The sequence below is a fragment of the Salarias fasciatus genome, chromosome 14, assembly GCF_902148845.1.
Source record: "Salarias fasciatus chromosome 14, fSalaFa1.1, whole genome shotgun sequence".
Lineage (NCBI taxonomy): Eukaryota > Metazoa > Chordata > Actinopteri > Blenniiformes > Blenniidae > Salarias > Salarias fasciatus.
Genome location: NC_043758.1, coordinates 560,001 through 580,916, shown reverse-complemented (window position 1 = coordinate 580,916; position 20,916 = coordinate 560,001). Strand labels below are relative to the sequence as shown.

The 20,916-nt window shown below is 50.7% G+C and overlaps 1 protein-coding gene across 3 annotated transcripts in view; it reads right to left on the bottom strand.

The window, feature by feature from the left end:
• Positions 1 to 20,916, bottom strand: part of LOC115400468 (cylicin-2) — a 30,005-nt gene that overhangs the window by 7,418 nt on the left and 1,671 nt on the right. The window lies entirely within an intron of this gene.

Genomic DNA, 20,916 nt, shown 5'->3' with positions numbered 1-20,916 from the left:
GTCCTCAGTGATCCACTGCCAGACAAACAAACCAAACCCCGTTTAGATCAGTGGGCATGAAGCCGTCCTTCAGAGGAGCTGTCCAATAAGCACGAGAGACGGATGGGCGTGCCACAAACAGTATTCTATACCAGGGGGTGTCAAAGACGAGGTCTGTGGGCCAAAACTAGCCCACATGAGGCTCCGATCAGACCAAACCAAACCAAACCAAACCAAACCAAACCAGTGTGCGGCAGCGCCGTGCAGCAGTGTGCAGTGGCGACGTACAGCAGCGGTGTGCAGCAACAGTGGCGTGCAGCAGTGGCGTACGATGGTGGCGTACAGCAACGGCGTGCAGCAGCATTGTACTTTGGCAGCATGCGGTGGCGGCCTTCAGCAGCAGCGTGCAGCAGCAGCAGTGGTGTGTAGCGGCAGGCGTCATGGCGGCGTGCAGCAGCGGAGTGCAGTGGCGGTCGCCACACACTGCCGCCGGCAGAGCGACTCAGCCCGGAGGAGGCTGGGAGCCTCTCAGGTGGAGGCGGCGTCACATGTGCAGACGGAGCGAGCTGCAAACACACACATCACATGCTCCAGATAATCTCACACTATGTTGTTGCCACAACCGACTGGACGGCTTACTGGTTGACCGGCTGCCATGTTGGCGAGCCGGCTGCGGCGCCGCGGCGCTGGGAGCTGGACGGCCCACTGACTGACTGACTGACTGACTCCCATTATCTCTCCACGGCCGACCAGTTCGCCGCCTGTCGGACCGATTTACCGGCCGCCGCGTCACACTGAGCCGCTCCCCACCGCCACGGCTCGCGCTCACGTGCACGCTCACGCAATGCCGTTCTGACAGCGTCCTCTGCTGTACCTGTAGAACAGCTGAGGACACTGGTCGGGAGTCAGAAAAGAGACAATGAGCCAATGCTGCGGACGAATCTTCACCAGCCGGACTCCACAACACTTCTAAAAACAGCGATTCCTGGCAACTTGAAAAAGAAGATACAGATGAAGAATACATCTTCCCCAGGATTCATGTCGTTCTTTATGCAATAAGTTATTCGTGTCCCAGACTGCTGTCATTCTGTACTGTAAATGCAGAAATGTGTTGTGTTTGTTGTGCAGCTCTGTCGTCATGAGTTTTCACTTCTCATAATATTCACCTTTACTGTTTCTAGTTTGTCTACATATTTCTTTTTAAACATAGCGCTGAATATTTTCCAGCCAGACACAAAATGCTCAGTTTTAGAAGTGTATATTTAACACTTCCGGGATCGGAACTGTTTCAAACCTGAGACCCAGGGGCCAAAACTGGGCCAAGAGAGGCTCCAATTCAGACAGACCCCCAAGCAAATGGTGTTGACATGCTTTAGTGTTTCTTCAGATTTTAGTCATTCAGAGTAGAAATATCGACCCCGGAACTGAAAGGTGTGTGACGGCCTCCACAGGCCAGGTGAAGCTCTGAAACCTCCACGAAACTCCAGAGAAATGAACATTTAGCCTTTCCTCTGCACGCCACTGATTTCAAAAAGGATCCAGTCTTCAGGCTCAAAACTGATCAAGCAGCCAGATTCACTCAAACATTTAAATAAAAACTGAAGACAAAAAGGGAAAAACAGCAGAAAATAATAAATTGACTGCGGACAAAGTGTTGTGGCCACGAGAGAAAGCAGAGCAGCTGGAAATGGCTGGGAACAGCCGGGAACGGCCGGGAACGGCCGGGAACGGCCGGGAACGGCCGGGAACGGCCGGGAACGGCTGGGAACAGGTGGAAACGGCTGGGAACAGCCGGAAACGGCCGGGAACGGCCAGGAACAGCCGGGAACAGCCGGGATGGTGAAAATAGCTGAGGTGACAAAATGACTAAAACAGCAAAAATCTATGAAAAAATGAAGAAATTCAGCAGTTCAAGAAACAAACGTGAGATAAAAAGTATTTAGATTGCAGTTTTTAAAAGCTGAGAATGAAACGTTTGTGTCTTTTCTTCATTTCCATGTTTTGAGGCTTGTTTGTTGGAAAACGGTGAAATGAGCTGGTTTCAGATCAGCGCTCTGGACCGATACAGACAGGTCGATGGTAAGGATCCAGACAGGGATCCAGTCCAAAGGCGTCCGGAGGTCTGGGCCCCATGAGGCTCTGTGTTAACCTTTGACCTCAGACACTCCCTGCTGCAGGACGCGGGGAAACCGGGTCGGCTGGACAAGCACACACACACACACACACACACACACACACACACACACACACACACACACACACACACACAACCCTCCTCAGACGCCACACGGCGCTCAGCACCTTTTCCCATGAATAATTGACGGGCGGTTCGATCCCGGAGGGGAACCGCTCCGCCGCCTTTCATTCCGACAGAGTGTGTGTTTGGCGGCGGCGGCGGCGTTCGCTCAGCGTTCAGAGTCCCGTCAGTTTGGACAGAGACTACAAAGGCCCTGATCTGATAATCTGCTGATCAATGATTCACACTATTCATCCAAACAGCCCTGCCTCCCTGCATCACTCGTTCGTCTCTCCATCTGTTTCTTCCTCCCACTCTGCCGCTCTCGTCTGGGACCTTTCCTTCTCTCTCAGTCTCTCCTTCGGTCCTAAATTCAGCGTTCTCTTAATTACACAGCGGAGAGCAAAGACCAGGCAGCCGTTCCCAAAACCTCGTTTCAAAACCAGAGTCAAGAGAAAGAGATCGAGGACGCGAAGCGCCGTGCTGTCGGCGTTAAACGAGTCGAAGCGACGAGCTGAAGATTTCAACTCTGAGCTCTCAGGCTTGAAGGCTCCGAGCTTGTTGGGGGGTCCAGAGTTCCAGGATCAGGGACTGTCCACGTCCGTCTCCCTCAGAAACAGTGAACATACATTACATTCATCAGGTACATGAAGAAGCTGAGACGCTTCGTTCTGCTCGCTGGAGGAAACAGGACCACTCTTCACTCTGAGCTCTCGGTTAGGTCCACGTTAAAAACCCTCATCTGGCCTCATGAATAAACATCTTTCTTCTTTCGAAAGAACTGCTGATTGATGTCGCTCTGTCCCGATCGGCTGATTTCGTCTGGACGGCGAATCATCCCAAACCTCGGTTCTCACACTGGAGCCTCCAGACTGAGGGAAGCAGAGTCAGTGAGTCACACACTCTTCTCTGACTGTGTGTGTTGGCGAGTTGCGCTGCAGACAGACAGTCAGCAGCTTCCGTTCACACACAGCCGAGGACTCCGTCCCACTGACCCGAGGAAAGATGATTCGGTCAGAGACCAGAGGCTGCTGAGCTGATTCCTCCTGCTGGAACCCCCACAATCCTATAACCCTAACCCTAACCTCTAACCCCCAACCCTATAATCCATAATCCTAACCCTAACCCCATACCCTACAACCCCGAACCCTAACCTTTAACCGACAAAACCCTATAACCACATACCCTAACCCCATACCCCTAACCCTGAACCCTAACTACTAACCCATAACAAAAAACCTCCATCCTTTGAAGCCTTGATCCTGAAATCTAACCCCATAACCCTTACCCTCCAACCCTATAACCCTAATCCTGACCCTCCAACCATAACTTCCAACCCCATAGCCCTAACCCTCCAACCTGAACCCCAAACCCTCTGACCCTAACCCTAACCCTGCCTACTAGCCCTTAACTATATAACCATGACACACATATCACAACCTTTTCAAGTCACAATGGAAAACGTTCAGACTTGAAGGTTCGTTGACATGACAGCTCTGCTCGGAGTGACTGAAAATCACCCTTTCTACCACTGGTGCTGATTTCCCTGGAAGCGGAAGACATCAGAGTTTCTACAGCCCGGCTCTCACCCAGCGCGCTGCAGAAGCTTAGCTTCGGGCTGTCCAGTGGAGTCCTCTCATCACCCACCAGAAGCCTTTGCGTTGTGGAGATTAGTTTTTTCATCCACATGATGTTCTGATGTATTTTGAACTATTTGGGCTGCTGCCGCGCAGATGGACACAAGGCATTGTGGGTATTGTGGTTAATGTTCACGGCAGGACAGCGGGTTCTCCATGAAACATCTGGCTGAGTCTGAATCACTGTTCTACTCAGCAGAAGTGAGTGATGTGTGGAGCGGCTGTGGACTGCCGACAGCGCGTTAGCGGCGTGGATCTGTTTTGGTAGTGAAAGCAGACTCTGTGCATCTTCCTCAACTCCCTTGCATGTTGTCTGCAGCAGACAGAGAGAACAGACAGGCTGTGGGTCACTAGCGCCCCCGTGTGGCTGCGGAGCGTCCAGTGGAAACACACACATGAATTTCAATGGAGGCTCCAGCTGCGAGACGCCACGGGTCCTCAAGGCAAGCAGCGCAAAATGAGGGTTTAACTCTGACCCAGGTTCTGGTCCTGGTCCTGCTCCAGGTCCTGGTCCTGCTCCCCTGGCATTTCATGTTAACTACGCTGTTTTCAGCATTTCTCCAAGATGTTGGTTTTAAATCGTTGCCGTCTAAACAGTATTTTAGTTTCAACTGATTTAAAAGAATCCATTTATTGATTTCATCACATTGTAAATGAATGTTTGAATTTGTTCTTCACTGTGATGTTTATTCTGAATAACAGTTCAGAGAAGAAGAACCCTGAAGAGTGTTGGCCTGAATGGATGGACTGGACCGGGGAACCAACACCCAGCGTCAGAGGTATCCAGAGTTTTCAAGACGTCTTTGAAGTGACACTCCTGCAGTTTCACGGGGAGACGTGTTCCTGATGGCAGCTGCTCTCCGGAGGCTGTTTTTCCTCTGGTGGGAATCGAGTCCCTCCAGGACCTAATGGGGCTCAGTGGGGAGGAGGCGGACGGCCAATCACTGCTTCTGCCTTCACAGTGCGATAACAGAGCTCCCCCTCACACCTCCACCTCAACCGCAGCAGTCACAGTCAACTCACAGGTAGATCATCAACATCTGCGATAGTTACCAAAGACAGCCTCCAGATGGAAGATATGAAGGAACGTCCAGCAGAACATCTGCGACTCGTTCTGGATGCTTCTAACCTGAAGACCCTTCACAGCTGGAAGATGAAACAGTGGAGCTTTTTACTGAAACTGAGAGATGGATTCAATTTTAAGACACTCTGAGCTCCAGACGGTGAAATATCCACTTCCATTCTCACTACCAGACTTTGATTTACAGACTTGTTTACGCGACATTTCAAGGCGGGACGCATTGTTTTTGCATTTGGTATCAGAGTTCAATTCGTTCTGGACTTCCGAGGACACATTTTGAAAATTTGGGTTAATTACATGGTATTTTTAATTCAGGATTGGTTTATTCTGAATGAGATAATTCAGAATGATATTCTTGAGCTTGGTGTTTTCGTGGGAAAAATGAAGGTTTAACTCCTCTCTGCCTTCGGGGTGTGTGCAGCGTTCTGATTGGACAGGGAGGCCATGACGGACTGACGTCTCCAGAAAGTAAACAGAGATTTTTTTGGTCTTTCTTTCTGGATTAACTTTGACGCTGCAGCTTTGAAAATGTCTGTGTTGTTCAGCGCCCGTCGATCCGCTCGTTTCATTATATCCAATTCTTCTTAAACTGCCGTTAACTAAACCGTCTCCATTCTAGTGTAAACGCGGACCGCAGTGAGCAGGATTACTATTGCAACAACACATCATCGGTAGGGTAAAACTAACCCTCTCACCATGGTCTAAACCAGCTCACGTTCCCTATTAGTGGGAGAACAATCCAACGCTTGGTGAATTCTGCTTCACAATGACAGGAAGAGCCGACATCCAAGGATCAAAAAGCGACGTTGCTGTGAACGCTTGGCCGCCACAAGCTGCCGCCACAAGCGCCACAGAGAAAACTGGCTTGGAATATTCCGTCATTACGAAGAAGCAAAACAACCAGAATGAAGTCGTCTAATTATCATATAATTCTGCTTCCAGAGGAGAATAAACCCACCGGTCTATTTGGATTTGAACTTGAATCAGAATAAAGTTTTCAAAGGGACCCAAACAACCCACCAAATACACGGACAGGAGTGAAAAGACAAACCTCTACAGTCTACACCAAACCGATCCACCATTCAGCAACGCTGGTCCTCCACTGATGATCCATAAACATGGGAGGCTTCTGCTCTCAAGTCAAAAAGCGGCAAAAGCAAAACGAAGCAAACTGAAGCTTCCAGAAAGTCTGAGAAGCTTGAGAAAGGTTTAATGATATTCACGTTCTGCGTCCTTCTCATCAGGACTATATTCTTCTAAAAACTCTGGAAAAACTAACAAAATGCTCGTCAAGGACTCAAAACGCTGAACAACTGGATGACCGTCCAATCAGAGAAGAGATCCACCGGCGTGTTGAGCTGGGACTTTAAATCCTTTAACTCTGATAGATGTGAACGAATCCAAACAGCCACAGTCACTCCTCTGGACCCCCCCCCCCCCCCCCAGACTCCTGTCCTCCCCCGTCTCACTGCAGGACTGCCTGGAGACCAACTGACAGCTGAAGAAGTCCAACAGCTGGCTGCCGAGCAAAATGTAGAAACACGATCGACGACGGCCGCCAGACACGTCGCCAGACTCCTGTTGTCGTCTAAACAGTTCTGACAGTTATCCCCTTAGAAATGCATCCCATAATAACATCCACAGTGCAGAAAGGCTGTGTAGTTTTGGATAATGCTAACGCTAAAATTAATGCTAAAGCAGACCATAAGGAACGCTCATGTCAGGCGGAACTCGCGTCTGGTCCATCATGGCGGCGCTCTGAGCTCTGGATTTCTCTTCAGAGGCCGTTCCACACTGCAGTGGCGTCCCACTGGAAAGCTCAGTGTGTGAGGACGGCGGTGAGGGTGATGAATGGTGTTACACTGTGAAACATGGAGCCCTGAGCGCCGCCGCTCGGCAGCGCTTTACAATGAAAGGCCGTCAGTGGCGTTCAGTGAAACGCTGCCTGCAGGCCCACTCACAGCCATCACACTTCTCAGGGCTCTGCTCTCCGAGCTGCCGGACCTGCGCTGATAAAGAGCAGAGCTGCTGTGGGAATTGAACCAGTGACCTCTCAGACAGAGGCTGAGCGGAGCGTGAAGCGTGTCAGCACCGAGTCGGATCCATTTACTGGGTTTGTGCACCGACCGGCCTTTAATCAGGTTATTCACAGCGGCCGGACGGCGGTCCTGTGACCGGAGGAAAGACGGCGTGCGATCCCTGCTCGCACACCGCTTTCTCAGGACGCCAAGGTTTCATTAGCTCCGTGATGAATCCACATTCATCTGCTCTGTTTATTAATGTCAAGCACATATTTTCAAAAATAAAACTCATTGAACTCCGATCGGCACTGAATGGAAAGAATTCCAACATGCAGGAATCACCAGCGTTCACACTTTGGACCAGACGATAGAGCATCTTCCTCCTCTCACAACCAGATCAGACCAGATCTGAAGTGCCGCAGTGGTTCAAGAGAAAATGGCTTTCGGACGAGACGCTTTAGAAAAACGGCCTCAACAAGCGGACCAGGACTTCAGATCCAGCTGCAAATTCACCTGGAAAACCTTCCAGGAGCTCAGCAAGGAAAATCTGGACTTCCCCCAAGACTCGGACTCATGCTGCAGGAGAGGAAACATGGAGCTCTCAGAGGTCAGAGGTCGGCCGAACGAAGAGAACCGGGCCGAAGCACTTCAGTCCCCATTGATGGATGGATGGATGGATGATGTATGACAGATGGATGGATAGAGAGATACGTTGTTGAGTATCCAGCTATCAGTCATCTCTGCTCTCCAGTGTGTGGTCTGCTGTTGGACTGGGGTCAAAGGTCAGCTCCAGGCAGAGAGGAACAGCAGCTTCTGTTCTCCGCCTACTTTCTGTATTTCCTGAGGGGCTCTGATGAGGAGCCTGGAGACGGAACGCTGAGCTCCTCTGCTCCTCCGGCGGACTCAAACCCTGCAGTGCTGCAGATGAAACGGGGGTTTTTGTGAAAAACACAACTTTCTGAAAATGGCTCCAACTCCTCACTGGTCCAGGGTGAAGCCTTGGGGGCTGGAGGAGGGCTGAACGAGACCAACGAGACCAACAGGAACTCAGAACCACCATTTCTGGGTTCTAGGCGGTGGAGGTAGATTCTGACTGTCTGAACGTGGACGGATGTCAATGAGGACCAGGTGCACGGACGCCATGAGCTCCTGTTTGTAGGAGCTCATCTTCAATGTGAGGCTTTCCAGAGCGACCTTCTCCCTTCGCACATGGGTGGGATGACATCTAACTGTTGTTCAGTGGGGATACGCCGCTGTGGCTGAACTTCATCCACGTCTTGGCGGTGCTGCCTGATTGAGAGCGCCACACAGCCATCAGCGCACATTCGTTGGACTTCCTGTGAATAACACCAGCAGCCTGGTCCCCAGCAGAACCAAACCCCGCTCACTGCCACGCTGCCGATCCATTCCTGGTTCGGACAGTTCAGCTTACAGAAGCTGAAAACACTGCTGAAGTCAAAGCCTCCTTTACTTTCATAGCAGCCAAACAAATCCCTGATACAAATCTATAAAAATGGAATCAATTGTTCCCTGGTGTGAGACCAAACAGTGTGCAGAATAGAGATCCAGCTCCCAGACTGCACCTGCTGCAGCCTGAAGAACCTGACAGCGAGAGGAAGCTCAGCTTAAAGCGTCACCACTGACCACAAACGACAGAAAGATGAAGAATGTTCAGCTGCGTTTTAACTGCATGTAGGCTCCATCAGTGACTTCTTCCTTTGCTGCTTTAATCCTCCATTAACGGAGCAGAAAGCGTCCAGAAGATACGGCGTGATGTTCAGGCAGAGTGAAACAAACTCAGAGATTCCTCAGTGTTGAAGAGCGGAAAGCGGTGACTAAATTCTACATTCCTGTTGAAAACTTCTGTCCTGTCCAGCATCAAAGCAAGCAGAGTGAGGGTCTGCTGCTGTACTGCAGCAAATATATTTCTACCTCGACACGCAGCCTGACCGTTTTGAAAATGCTGCTTTTCCAGTTGCCAAAACACAAGGAAAGTTTAGCATTTTCCCTGGAAACCGCTGCGTGAGCGGACCGTTCTCCTCCCTTCACACAGGAAACATCCTGATGTTCTCAGGTTCAGCCGGCGTCCGTCTGAAATCTCATCCACTTCACAGCATTGTGAAAATTAAACACAGCGACTACTGCAGCACACCAACACGGTGAGACGACGCAGCAGGTTTCTGATTGGCTGCCACGCTCAAATCTGAAGTAAGGGGAACACCCTGAAAACAATGGAGGGACATCTATGGTGCTGTCGTCAGGCTGGACAGGAAGTGTCTTCAGGCTCGTGACACCCTCTCAAGTTTGAAGCGGTGCGTTGACCTGGAGGTGAATCCTCAGCGACGGTTTTCAGGTGTTTCCTCCTGTTTCACACGCCGGTGACAAACTCGCTCAGATTTGCTGTGTGTGCCAGCGGGAAAGTCTTCATCAGCCTGTTCCACACTGCCTCTCACAAGCTGCTCTTCTTCCACCCCAGAGAGCAGACTCCTCTTCTTCCCCCGCCTGCTCCGAGGCCATAAACCTCCCAGCGAGCTTCCTGCGTCGGTCCAGCCCTCCTGGACTCTGTTCAGCTCTCTCTCACACATATTTATGGAGTGTCTGGGTCTGGGTACACTAATTCGCTCTGATCTGGACTGGGAAGTGCTGACACAGAGCGAGTTCGCCTGAGCAAGCGTCAGATACAGCGCCGCTGCTGCCGCCACTGTTGTTGTTGTTGTTGTTGTTGTTGTTGTTGTTGTTGTTGTTGTTGTTGTTGTTGTTGTTGCTGCGGATTACAGCCGGGTGTGTTCCTGCAGCAGATTGCCCTCCCAGGGAACGGACAGGCCTTTTAGTGAGAAGGTATTAAGCCCAGGTTTAATCCAGAGCGAGGAGAGCAGCCAATTTAAAGTGGATTCAACCCACAGCGCCGCATATCTCCGCCTCTCCTGACCGCTGCTACATCCTGCCTCCGTCTCTGTTTGTCCTCTGGTTTTCACACGTTATCTTCACACACACACACACACACACAGTGTGAGTAACACCAGGGAAAAACACTCACTGATGTCAGTTTTTGTTTGAGTTCTTGGGATTTTTGCTAATAAATATGAAAGAAACCTTGAGTATTGCAGTGAGCTGCAGTCTGAGCTTCAGTCTGCTTCTTTGTGGAAGATTCACCTGTTTATCCTCACAGCTGACAGAATGGACTGAAGTGATTCACACTCAGGTCAGAGGGGGACGGGTTCCGATCACAGTACTGGGTCAATTCCTGGAACTTTCAGATGAACAATCAGTTGTGTTTTCTTTGATGGTGTTCCAGATGTGTCAGCAGCTGCTGTTCTTATCCGTCCTGCCCTCCAAACTGAAGGAAGCTATTTCTTTTTTTACACACCACAGTATGCTCCTGTCAGATGTCATTGGTTTTCATTCATTTTGTGGACTGGCGGTCCAGGTTTGACTGTCCGGCGGTCCAGTTTTGACCCGTCGGGGTCCAGGTTTGGTCCGTGGGCCACATGTTGGACCCTGGCGAGGAAGCAGCAGCGACAGGTTTCTTCCTGGGTGCTGAACTGAAGCCGCTCTGCAGACCGAGTTTCTTTCACTTCATTCAGCGTTGTGTCCTCATTACCATGCAGACCTATATTTTCAAAATACAATCCCCTAATTATCCGCGCCGTGGCGGTTCAGCATCGGGAGCGGGGGGGGGGGGGTTGGGGGGGCGCTCTGAAGAAAGCCTTTCATGTGAGACGCTGTTAGGGTCCATTTATTTTCCACTGTGTTCCTTCATTGGGGAAAATGCTGCAGCAGATCTGAGGGTGTGTGTGTGTGTGTGTGTGTGTGTGTGTGTGTGGGGGGGGGTGCAGAGAGCAAGTGGCAGCACCTCAAACGATTGTTCAATAACTCTTCAATAGTGGAAACAAGCTCTGACTGCTGCTGGTGTGAAAACAGATTACTGTGACAACAGTAATCTGATTACTTTCTGAAGCATCTTTAAGTAACTGAGTACTAACTTACATAACATCCAGATTATAGAGCATCTTCCTCTAACGTCAGATTATAGAGCCTCTTCCTTCCTGGACACACTGAGGAACAGTGTTTCTGGACTTAATTACTTGAGTAACAAGTTAGTTTTGGCTGTATTGAGTAAAGTAGCAGTAACTTGTAACAAACTAGTTTTCCCATGATAAATATGATGATAAAGCATTTTTGTTCAGTCTGCTTCGGCTTGAAAACCCTTTACCTGTAGGAACATAAGATTATTTACTGACATTCTTTCCAATGTGTTGAAACAGGCCTGGTTTAGTCTGGTTTAGTCTGGTTTGGTCTGTTTTAGTCTGGTTTGGTCTGGTTAAGTGTGATTTACTCTCGCTTCATCTGGTTTTGTGCGGTTTCCTCTGGTTCAGTCTGGTTTAGTGCAGTTCAGTCTGGTTCAGTCTGGTTCCATTTGGTTCAGTCTGGTTTAGTCTGGTTCCATTTGGTTCAGTCTGGTTCAATCTGGTTTAGTCTGGTTCAGTCTGGTTCAGTCTGGTTTAGTCTGGTTCAGTCTGGTTCCATTTGGTTCAGTCTGGTTCAGTCTGGTTCAGTCTGGTTCATTTCGGTTCAGTCTGGTTTAGTCTGGTTCAGTCTGGTTTAGTCTGGTTCAATCCAGTTCAATCTGGTTCAGCCTGGTTCAGTCTGGTTTAGTCTGCCCTGTTTCCATCAGAGGAGCTCTATTGAGAGAGTTTGACTGTTTTTGAATTTCTCCATGGAATCTAATAATCTGGAGTTTAAACCACCGGAAACAAAACAACAACAAACACAAGAAACCTGGTAAACAAGGAGCCATGAGTTCAGAGTCCAGCTGAGAAATGACAGGAAACTACAGTCTGCCTGGCCAGGACCAGGACCAGGACCAGGACCAGGACCAGGACCAGGACCAGGACCAAGACCAGGACCAGGACCAGGAGCATTGTGTCCTGCTGCTCTCGCTGTCGTCATGGTGATATTTAAAGACCCAGACTGAGTGTTGTACGCATACTGAATGTGGAGCGGTGTGTACGGTGGGGGCCCCGTGCACAGGTAGAGCTGCTGCTCTACCTGTTGCTCCACCTGCTGCTCCAGCTGCTCCTCCCTCCAGACCAACCCTCAGCCTCCTTCAGCTGACCTCCACCTCCGGCCGGGCCCTCCCAGCGGGGAGCCGCAGAGTTTCAAATGACACCACAGCTGATGTAAGCCTGTTAAACCCATCAGAGGGATCAGGGAGGAGGAGGCACGCGAGGCTGTCACACCTGAGTCCATGTGAAGGAGCAGGTCCCGCGCACACCACTGCTGCACCGTGTCACTGCCATACACACCACTGCTCCACCGCGCCGCTGCTCGGTGTCAAACAGCAAGGGGCGGTGCTAACAGAGAGTCAGGACTGCGGTGTTGTGTGGTCATGGACGGTTTTGATATGAACTGATTCCAGTCTTCACGTCATTTACGTGTCAATAATCAGTGTTTACAGTGTGTCTGCATTTGACCAGGACCAGCCGGCCATCCCGTACCGACTGCCTCCATCAGGAGGACGCAGGCCCCCAAGTCACACCGGGAAACCAGTCTTCTACATTCGCTAGCTGTACTGTGCCGCTGTCCAGACCATGTTTGAGGCTCAAGGGCCCGGAGGTTCACTCACTAACAGCAACCAAGCTCAGCCCCACCAGACCGCCGCTCCGCCCCACCAGACCGCCGCTCAGCTCCACCAGACCGCCGCTCCACCCTACCAGACCGACACTCCACTCCACCAGACCGCCGCTCCGCACCACCAGACCGCCGCTCCGCCCCACCAGACCGCCGCTCCGCCCCACCAGACCGCCGCTCCACTCCACCAGACCGACACTCCACTCCACCAGACCGACGCTCCGCCCCACCAGACCACCGATCCACTCCACCAGACCGCCGCTCCGCCCCACCAAACCGCCGCTCCGCCCCACCAAACCGCCGCTCAGCTCCACCAGACCGCCGCTCTACCCTACCAGACCGACACCCCACTCCACCAGACCGACGCTCAGCCCCGCCAGACCACCAGACCGCCATGATGCCGTGACACGGTGAGCGGTTACCAGGTTTACCAACGACCCGGGAGTAACAGCGCTCCCCGAGGCCGCGGTGAGCCAGCAGGAGGGGGGGTCTAGGACAGCCAGCAGAAACCGACCAGAGCCAGACAAAGAAAACCTGTTCTGGCAGCTTTGAGTCGGTTCAGCTTCAGGTTCTGGAAACTCCACAAATCTTCTTCACTGCTAGAACCAAAGATTCCTGAGAGAACAGCTGGAATCCAGAATCCCGAATGAGGCTCTTTAGAGCAGATCATCCAGGACTGGTCCCTAGTTTCAGTCAACCAACTCGTCAACAACCTGAGGAACTGTGGAAACAACAACTGGAGGAGAGGTGAACCTGAAAGCTGCTGGACGGATCTGTCAATCATTCCAGAGCAAGAAGCCCCGCCCCTCCTGAGAACCTGAACCTCTCTGTAGAACTCAGGTGACTGTTCCCAGAGGAACCATGGGAGTACAATGGAAAACACAACCGTCAGTTTGAACTGGAGTCTCTGGACCGCAGCCTTCCTGAAGCAGCCCTGGTGCATGCTGGGATATGGAGCCCACAGCCTTTCTGGAGCAGCCCCTGGCTGCAGCAGGCATCATGGCCCGCCGCAGGTGAGGTGAGCAGCCAGCCTTCAGAACCGCTCTCCGGTCCGACGCTGATCCCCCCTCTTCTCGTTTCAGCTCATGAACCGTTTCTGCATGTTCCCGTCGAGCCGCTGCACCGTTTCCTGATGTGGTCATTGGTTGACTGTTTCATTGGTTGACGTTTCAGTCCATCTTCCTATTTTAAGACTTCTTCATAACAACATGTAATCGTATTGATGTGGATCAATATTCTGCCGTTTGTGTTGCACCGTTGTGCTGCCGGATGCCAAGAGGCGCCAGAGGTTCAGCGTTTCCACTGGAGGACGTGGCGGGAGAGTCGGGTTCAACCCAGTGAGCACTGGGTTCCGCCAACGTTCCTCAGCAGTCGTCTCTGGATCAGTTTCTTCTGTGTGGAACTGAGGCGGCGTGCTGCTCAGGAAGAGGTATTGATCATGTGATCAGGCTGACTGACCCTGGGAGTCTGTGTGAAGCTGTTCTCCTCTCAGGTCTCAGAGGAACGTTCAGCTGATCGTCAGCTGGAAAACAAGCTTTTGGAGGAAGAAAAGAGCCTCAGATCAGATTCTGAACGAGCAGGCTTCAAACTCACTAACTGAACACTTGTTGGACAGAAATGGCGCCTGTTCCATCATTGTGGGTTAGGGTTAGGGTTCCCCAACCTTCTGTAACCCTACCCCCTCACTTGACAGCTCTGGTTCTACCTTCCCGGGTTCCTAGTTCAACCTTGACCGTCTGCTGCTGATGTTCCAGTCGTCCAGCTCCTCATTTACGTGAAGCACCTGAACGCAACACAGGCTTGATGTGTTAAACAGAGCAGAACGTCGTTCACACACCGTCCAGGACAAGAACTGAGTCCACGGCGGTTTCTCAGGTTCCTGATCAGACAGACATCAGACGTTCCTCCAGAGAGCAGTCAGCATTAAACTGTTCGGGGAAACGCTGCCGAGGAGCTGCTGAGCAACATTACAGGCTCAAACTGAAGTCAAGATAAAACATCAGAACCTCAGAAGTCCGAAATGTGAGCTGAGAGGCGGAGGGCTGAACGTCAGACGTTTGAATCCGAACTGATGGTCAGATCCTCAACCTGACGCTGATCCTGCTGCTCCTGCTCCTGCAGGGTCTTTCTGTTTCTGAGTTCATTTTAATCTCTGATTCTCTGCAGCCAATCAGACGACTCCATCCCTCCAGCCAATCAGACGACTCCATCCCTCCAGCCAATCAGACGACTCCGTCGTTTCAGCCAATCGGGAGAGGATGTGAGGATGCGACTTCACGTGATCACGGCGGGGGACATTCGACCACAGACCGAAGAGACCTGGTTAGCATGGTTAGCATTGCTCCGTTAGCGCTCGGCTCCTCCAGTAAAGACAGACGAGGGAAACCAGCTGAGGAAGAGAAGCACGCTGGCCTCTCACTGGCTCTTTCATTGTTCTCCTATTTTATTGGGAACTATTCACAAGGTTGCTAGGCAACCAGTGCACCAGTCCACCGCTAGGACACAGCTGTGAGGGCCGGAGACTGACTCATCAAAGGACCCCCGGACCCAGACCGGACCCCACACCAGTGTCCTGCTGGGTTGTCCTGGAGGTCTTCATCTGGAGAGCAAAGTGATGCCGGATCAGCTGGTCTGGACCAGGTTCCGTTGTGGAGGACTAACCCCCCCCCCCCCCCCCCCCCCCCCCCCCCCCCCCCCCCCCCCCTACAGCAGCCCCCTGGTCCTCCATCACAGCTCACACACTGGCAGGGAGATGGGTTTGGGCGTCCATAGTGGCATCATTATGAGAGCCGATTACTGCCTCCAGACTCAATGCCTTGCTTCTGTCGGCCTTCTATAGAGCCTCCAGTCCCCCCTCCAACACAGAGGCCCCTTCATCAGGCTGCCCCCCCACCCCCTCATCCTCCTCTCATCCTCTGCCTCAGACACAGACAGGCCTTTATCTGCCCATCATGTGCTCCTCTTTCTCTTTTTTCTCCGGCCTGACCCTGTTTTCCACAGCGAGCAGGCAGGAGGGGGAGGAGGGAGGCCGCTCTCTCTCTCTCTCTCTCACACACACACACACACACACACACACACACACACACACACACACACACACACACACACACACACACACACACACACACTCGCAGGGCATTGGGTGGAACGGCTGATTTGGAAAGCGAGCTGAATATTGCAGCGCCGCCGCTCTGCGGAGCTTAATGCCGATTGGATGTTATCTGTTAAGTCTTCCAGCAGAGTCTGGCCCTTCTCCGCTTGTTGATGTTGTTGTTGTTTTTTTTCATATTTTATTTTTTTTCCTCTCAAATAACCTCTTGGTGGCGTCGCGTTGAAACTCTGGCTTCTTGTTTGGCAGGCGAAGAAAGGCAGAGAAAGCTCCAGTGAGCGCTGAAGCAGGTCAAACCTCCACACCAGGAGCACGGAGCTCCCAAGGTCAAAGGTCAAAGACTGCCAAACAAAGTTTAACAACGGTGACAAAAACCAGCAGAACAAGAGAAGAAGAAATGACAGGAAGTATCTTCAGCTGACAGGAAGTGACAGAGAAACTCTGAAGAAAAAGAGTCTCCAGAAAAACCAGACCAGGACCAGGATGAGGAGAAGGACAAAGACCAGGACCAGGACCAGGACCAGGACCAAGACCAAGACTAGGACCAGGACTAGGACCAGGACCAGAACCGGGACCAGGATCACAACCAATACAAGGATCAGGACCAAGACCAAGACCAAGACCAAGACTGGGACTAAGACTAAGACTAAGACTAAGACCAAGACTGAGACCAGGACCAGGACCAAGACCACAACCAGGAGAATATGAGCTGGGCTTAAACTTCCTCCTGCTCTTCCTCCACGTTGCCCTACTCCTCTTCCTGCCTGTTTCTCCTCTTCCTCCTTCTCTTCCTCTTCCTCCTCTTCCTCTTCCTCCTCTTCCTCTTCCTGCTATTCCTCTTCCTCCTCTTCCTCTTCCTGCTATTCCTCTTCCTCCTTCTCTTCCTCCTCTTCCTCTTCCTGCTATTCCTCTTCCTCCTCTTCCTCTTCCTGCTATTCCTCTTCCTCCTTCTCTTCCTCCTCTTCCTCTTCCTGCTATTCCTCTTCCACCTTCTCTTCCTCTTCCACCTTCTCTTCCTCTTCCTCCTATTCCTCTTCCTTCTGTTCCTCTTCCTCCTTGTCTTCCTCCTCCTCCTCCTTCTCCTCTTCCTCTTCACTCCACTTTAATGTTCTTTATCCATTCTGTATGTTCCCTCTGCTCACTATTTTCTCATCTCCAGCTACTGCTGCATCTTTTCTTATTTCGTCTCTCCTCTCATTATTATTTTAAATGAGCCGTCCTCCTCTTCCCCACAACCTCTTCTTCCTCACCCTCCTCCTCCTCCACCTCCTCTTCCTCTTTTCTTCCACCCTCTTTCCCCTCATATGTCTGAACTTATCTACCCAATCATGAAGATAAATAACATCAAGGTCTGAATATGTTTCGGGTGCAAACAATGAAAATATGAAAGGCTGATGGACACAAAAACTACAGAAGAGGGACTGATTCAGATAAATACAATCAATAAAAATGGTTGATGTAATGGTTGGTTGGTTGTTTGGTTGGTTGGTTGGTTGGTTGGTTGGTTGGTTAGTTGGTCAGTTGGTCAGTTGTTTGGTTGGTTGGTTGGTTGGGTGGTTGATGTGATGGTTGGTAAGCTAATTGTTTGGTTGGTTGGTTGGTCGGTCGGTTTTTGGAATGGTTGGTTGATTGGTTGATTGGTTGGTTGGTTGGTTGTTTGGTTGGTCAGTTGATTGATGTGATGTTTGGTTGGTTGGTTGGTTGGTTGGTTGGTTGGTTGATGTGATGTTTGGTTGGTTGGTTGGTTGGTTGGTTGTTCGGTTGGTTGGTGTGATGGTTGGTTGGGTGGTTGGTTGGTTGGTTGGTCAGTTAGTTGATGTGATGGTTGGTTGGTTGGATGGTTGACTGGTTGGTTGATTGGTTTACTTGTTGACAGACTAATTGGTTGGTTGGTTCACTGGCTGGATAGTTTTTTTGTTTGGTTGGTTGGTTGGTTGCTTGCTTGGTTGCTTGGACGTTGGGTGGTTGATCTGATGTTTGTTTGGTTGGGTGGTTGGTTGGTTGGTTGGTTGATTGATTGGTTGGTTGGTTGGTTGATGTGATGTGATGTAATGTTTGGTTGGTTGGTTGGTTGGTTGGTTGGTTGGTTGATGTGATGGATGGTTGGTTGGTTGGTTGGTTTGTTGGTTGGTTGATATAATGGTTTGTTGGTTGGTTGGTTGGTTGGTTGATTGTTTGGTGGGTTGATGTAATGGTTGTTGGTTGGTTGGTTGGTCGATTGGTTGGTTGATGTAATGGTTGTTTATTGGTTGGTCGGTTGGTTGATGTGACGTTTGGTTGGTTGGTTGTTGGTTGATTGTTGGTTGGTTGATGTAATGGTTGGTTAATTGGTTGATTGTTGGTTGGTTTATTGGTTGATCAGTTGGTAGATGTGATGTTTGGTTGGTTGGTTGGTTGGTCGGTTGGTTGATGTGATGTTTGGTTGGTTGGTTGGTTGGTCGGTTAGTTGATGTGATGTTTGGTTGGTTGGTTGGTTGGTCGGTTAGTTGATGTGATGGTTGGTTGGTTGGTTGGTTGGTTGGTTGGTTGGTTGGTTGTTTGGTTGATTGCTTGGTTGCTTGGACGTTGGTTGGTTGATGTGATGTTTGGTTGGTTGGTTGGTTGGTTGGTTGGTTGTTTGGTTGGTCGGTCGGTTGATAGAATGGCTGGTTGATTGGTTGGTTGTTGGTTGGTTGATTGGTTGGTCGGTTGGTTGATGTGATGTTTGGTTGGTTGCTTGCTTGCTTGCTTGCTTGCTTGCTTGGACGTTGGTTGGTTGATGTGATGTTTGGTTGGTTGGTTGGTTTGGTTGATGTGATGGTTGGTTGGTTGCTTGGTTGGTTGTTTGGATGGTTGACTGGTTGGTTGATTGGTTTACTTGTTGACAGAATAATTGGTTCGTTGGTTGACTGGCTGGATAGATTTTTGGTTGGTTGGTTGATTGGTTGGTTGGGTGGTTGGTTGGATGGCTGATGTAATGGATGGTTGGTTGGTTGGTTGGTTGGTTAGTTAGTTAGTTGAAGGAAAAAAAGAAACTATCAAAAAATGAAAGCAGATCGAAAGAAGGAGGGAAAAGAAGGAATGTCTAAATCCATAAACAGAGAAGAGACTCAAGGTGTCCATCTCGTCTTACTCGTATGAAATGCAGGAGGAAGAATCGGTCTTGATCTAATCCTTCTGCTTCTCCAGTCAGTCACATTTCCATAGTTCAACATCAGTTTCAGTGCAAAAATGTGCCAAAGGTCGACAGTTCAAACATCCATCAGTCACTGAGGACCATAAAGAACCGTCTCTGAACAGGATCCAGTTTAAGTCCTGTCTTTATGAGTGATTCATAAAGTCTTAAACTCCAGCACAGACATGAATTTCCCAGTTTTTATTCGAAGAACAGCGGATGGGCATGTTCACTTCTTTGCTCTGCTCTACACGATTAAAGGTGGGGAAGAGGCACTCATTGATAGATGGTTAGAAGACTATAAATCACGCTTGTTTGTGGTTAGGCATTAGCCACTAATCACTAACCGGCTGCTGGGACGGAAGTTCTGGTTCCAGTCTAAACCAATCAGCTGGATTTCTTCTTCTGCCTTACTGGTCAGTGATCTTTTGGGTTGACAGCGCCCCCAAACCAGCAGCTGCTGGAACTGTATGACGTCCGTCAGGGGTCCAACAGCGGTCCAACAGTGGGTCCAACAGCGGGTCCAACAGTGGTCCAACAGTGGTCCAACAGCGGTACAACAGCAGTCCAACAGTGGGTTCAACAGCGGTCCAACAGTGGTCCAACAGTGGGTCCAACAGCGGTCCAAGAAGGTCCAACATCACTCCAAAAGCAGTCCAACAGCAGTCAAACAGCGCTCCAACAGTGGTCCAACAGCGGGTCCAACAGCGGGTCCAACAGCGGTCCAGCAGCGGTCCAACAGCGGTACAACAGCGGTCCAACAGTGGTCCAACAGTGGGTTCAACAGCGGTCCAGCAGTGGTCCAACAGTGGGTCCAACAGTGGTCCAACAGTGGTCCAACAGCGGTCCAACATCAGTCCAACAGTGGTCCACTCTCTAGAGTGCAGTGTGCAGCAAGACTGAGACTCTCCTGGACTGAGACTCCTCTGGACTAAGACTCCTCTGGACTGAGACTCTCCTGGACTGAGACTCCTCTGGACTGAGACTCCTCTGGACTGAGACTCTCCTGGACTGAGACTCCTCTGGACTAAGACTCCTCTGGACTGAGACTCTCCTGGACTGAGACTCCTCTGGACTGAGACTCCTCTGGACTGAGACTCTCCTGGACTGAGACTCCTCTGGACTAAGACTCCTCTGGACTGAGACTCTCCTGGACTGAGACTCCTCTGGACTGAGACTCCTCTGGACTGAGACTCCTCTGGACTGAGACTCTCTTGGACTGAGACTCCTCTGGTCTGAGACTCTTCTGGACTGAGACTCCTCTGGACTGAGACTCCTCTGGACTGAGACTCTCCTGGACTGAGACTCCTCTGGTCTGAGACTCTTCTGGACTGAGACTCCTCTGGACTGAGACTCTCCTGGACTGAAACTCTGCTGGACTCCTGTGAGGATTGAAACCTCACTTCATGGACTCGGTGTGGATTTCACGGTAGCTTGAAAAGAGTTTCTGCTCCTTGAGCGGCTCAGGTTCGGTACTGATCAGTAACCACGGCTGGTTCAGTTGATCATATTGATCACGTGATCATATTGATCATGTTTGTCATAACGATCATGTGATCGTGTTGATCCTGTTGATCATGTGATCATGTTTATCATAATGATCGTGTGATCGTGTTTATATTTTGATCATGTGATCATATTGATCATGTTGATTATGCTGATCATGAGATCATCATATTGATCATGTGATCATGTGACTGTGGTGAGTGCAGACAGCAGGTAAAAGAAGCAGACTCTTAGACTCCTGTTTGCTGAGTAATCGACCTGATCCCGGGGTTCATTCACGGATCTGATCCACTGAGAGCAGCGCGGGAGGAGGAGGGGGGAGGGGAGGGGGGGGGGGGGGGGGCAGCCAGCCGGCGCATGCTCCAGACAGCAGGTGCCCGAGCCTCCGTTGAAGAAAAAAAAAAGTGATTTGCATTGCTAATGAGCCTGCCAGCCTCCTCCCCCTCCATTTTGGGGGGCAAAAAAAGCTTCTAATATGGCGACATGTTTTGATCCGCGCGGCGCTCCGCTGGAAGGAGCGCACCAGAGGAGCGGGTCAGGAGCCCGGCGCTCCGCACGGCCA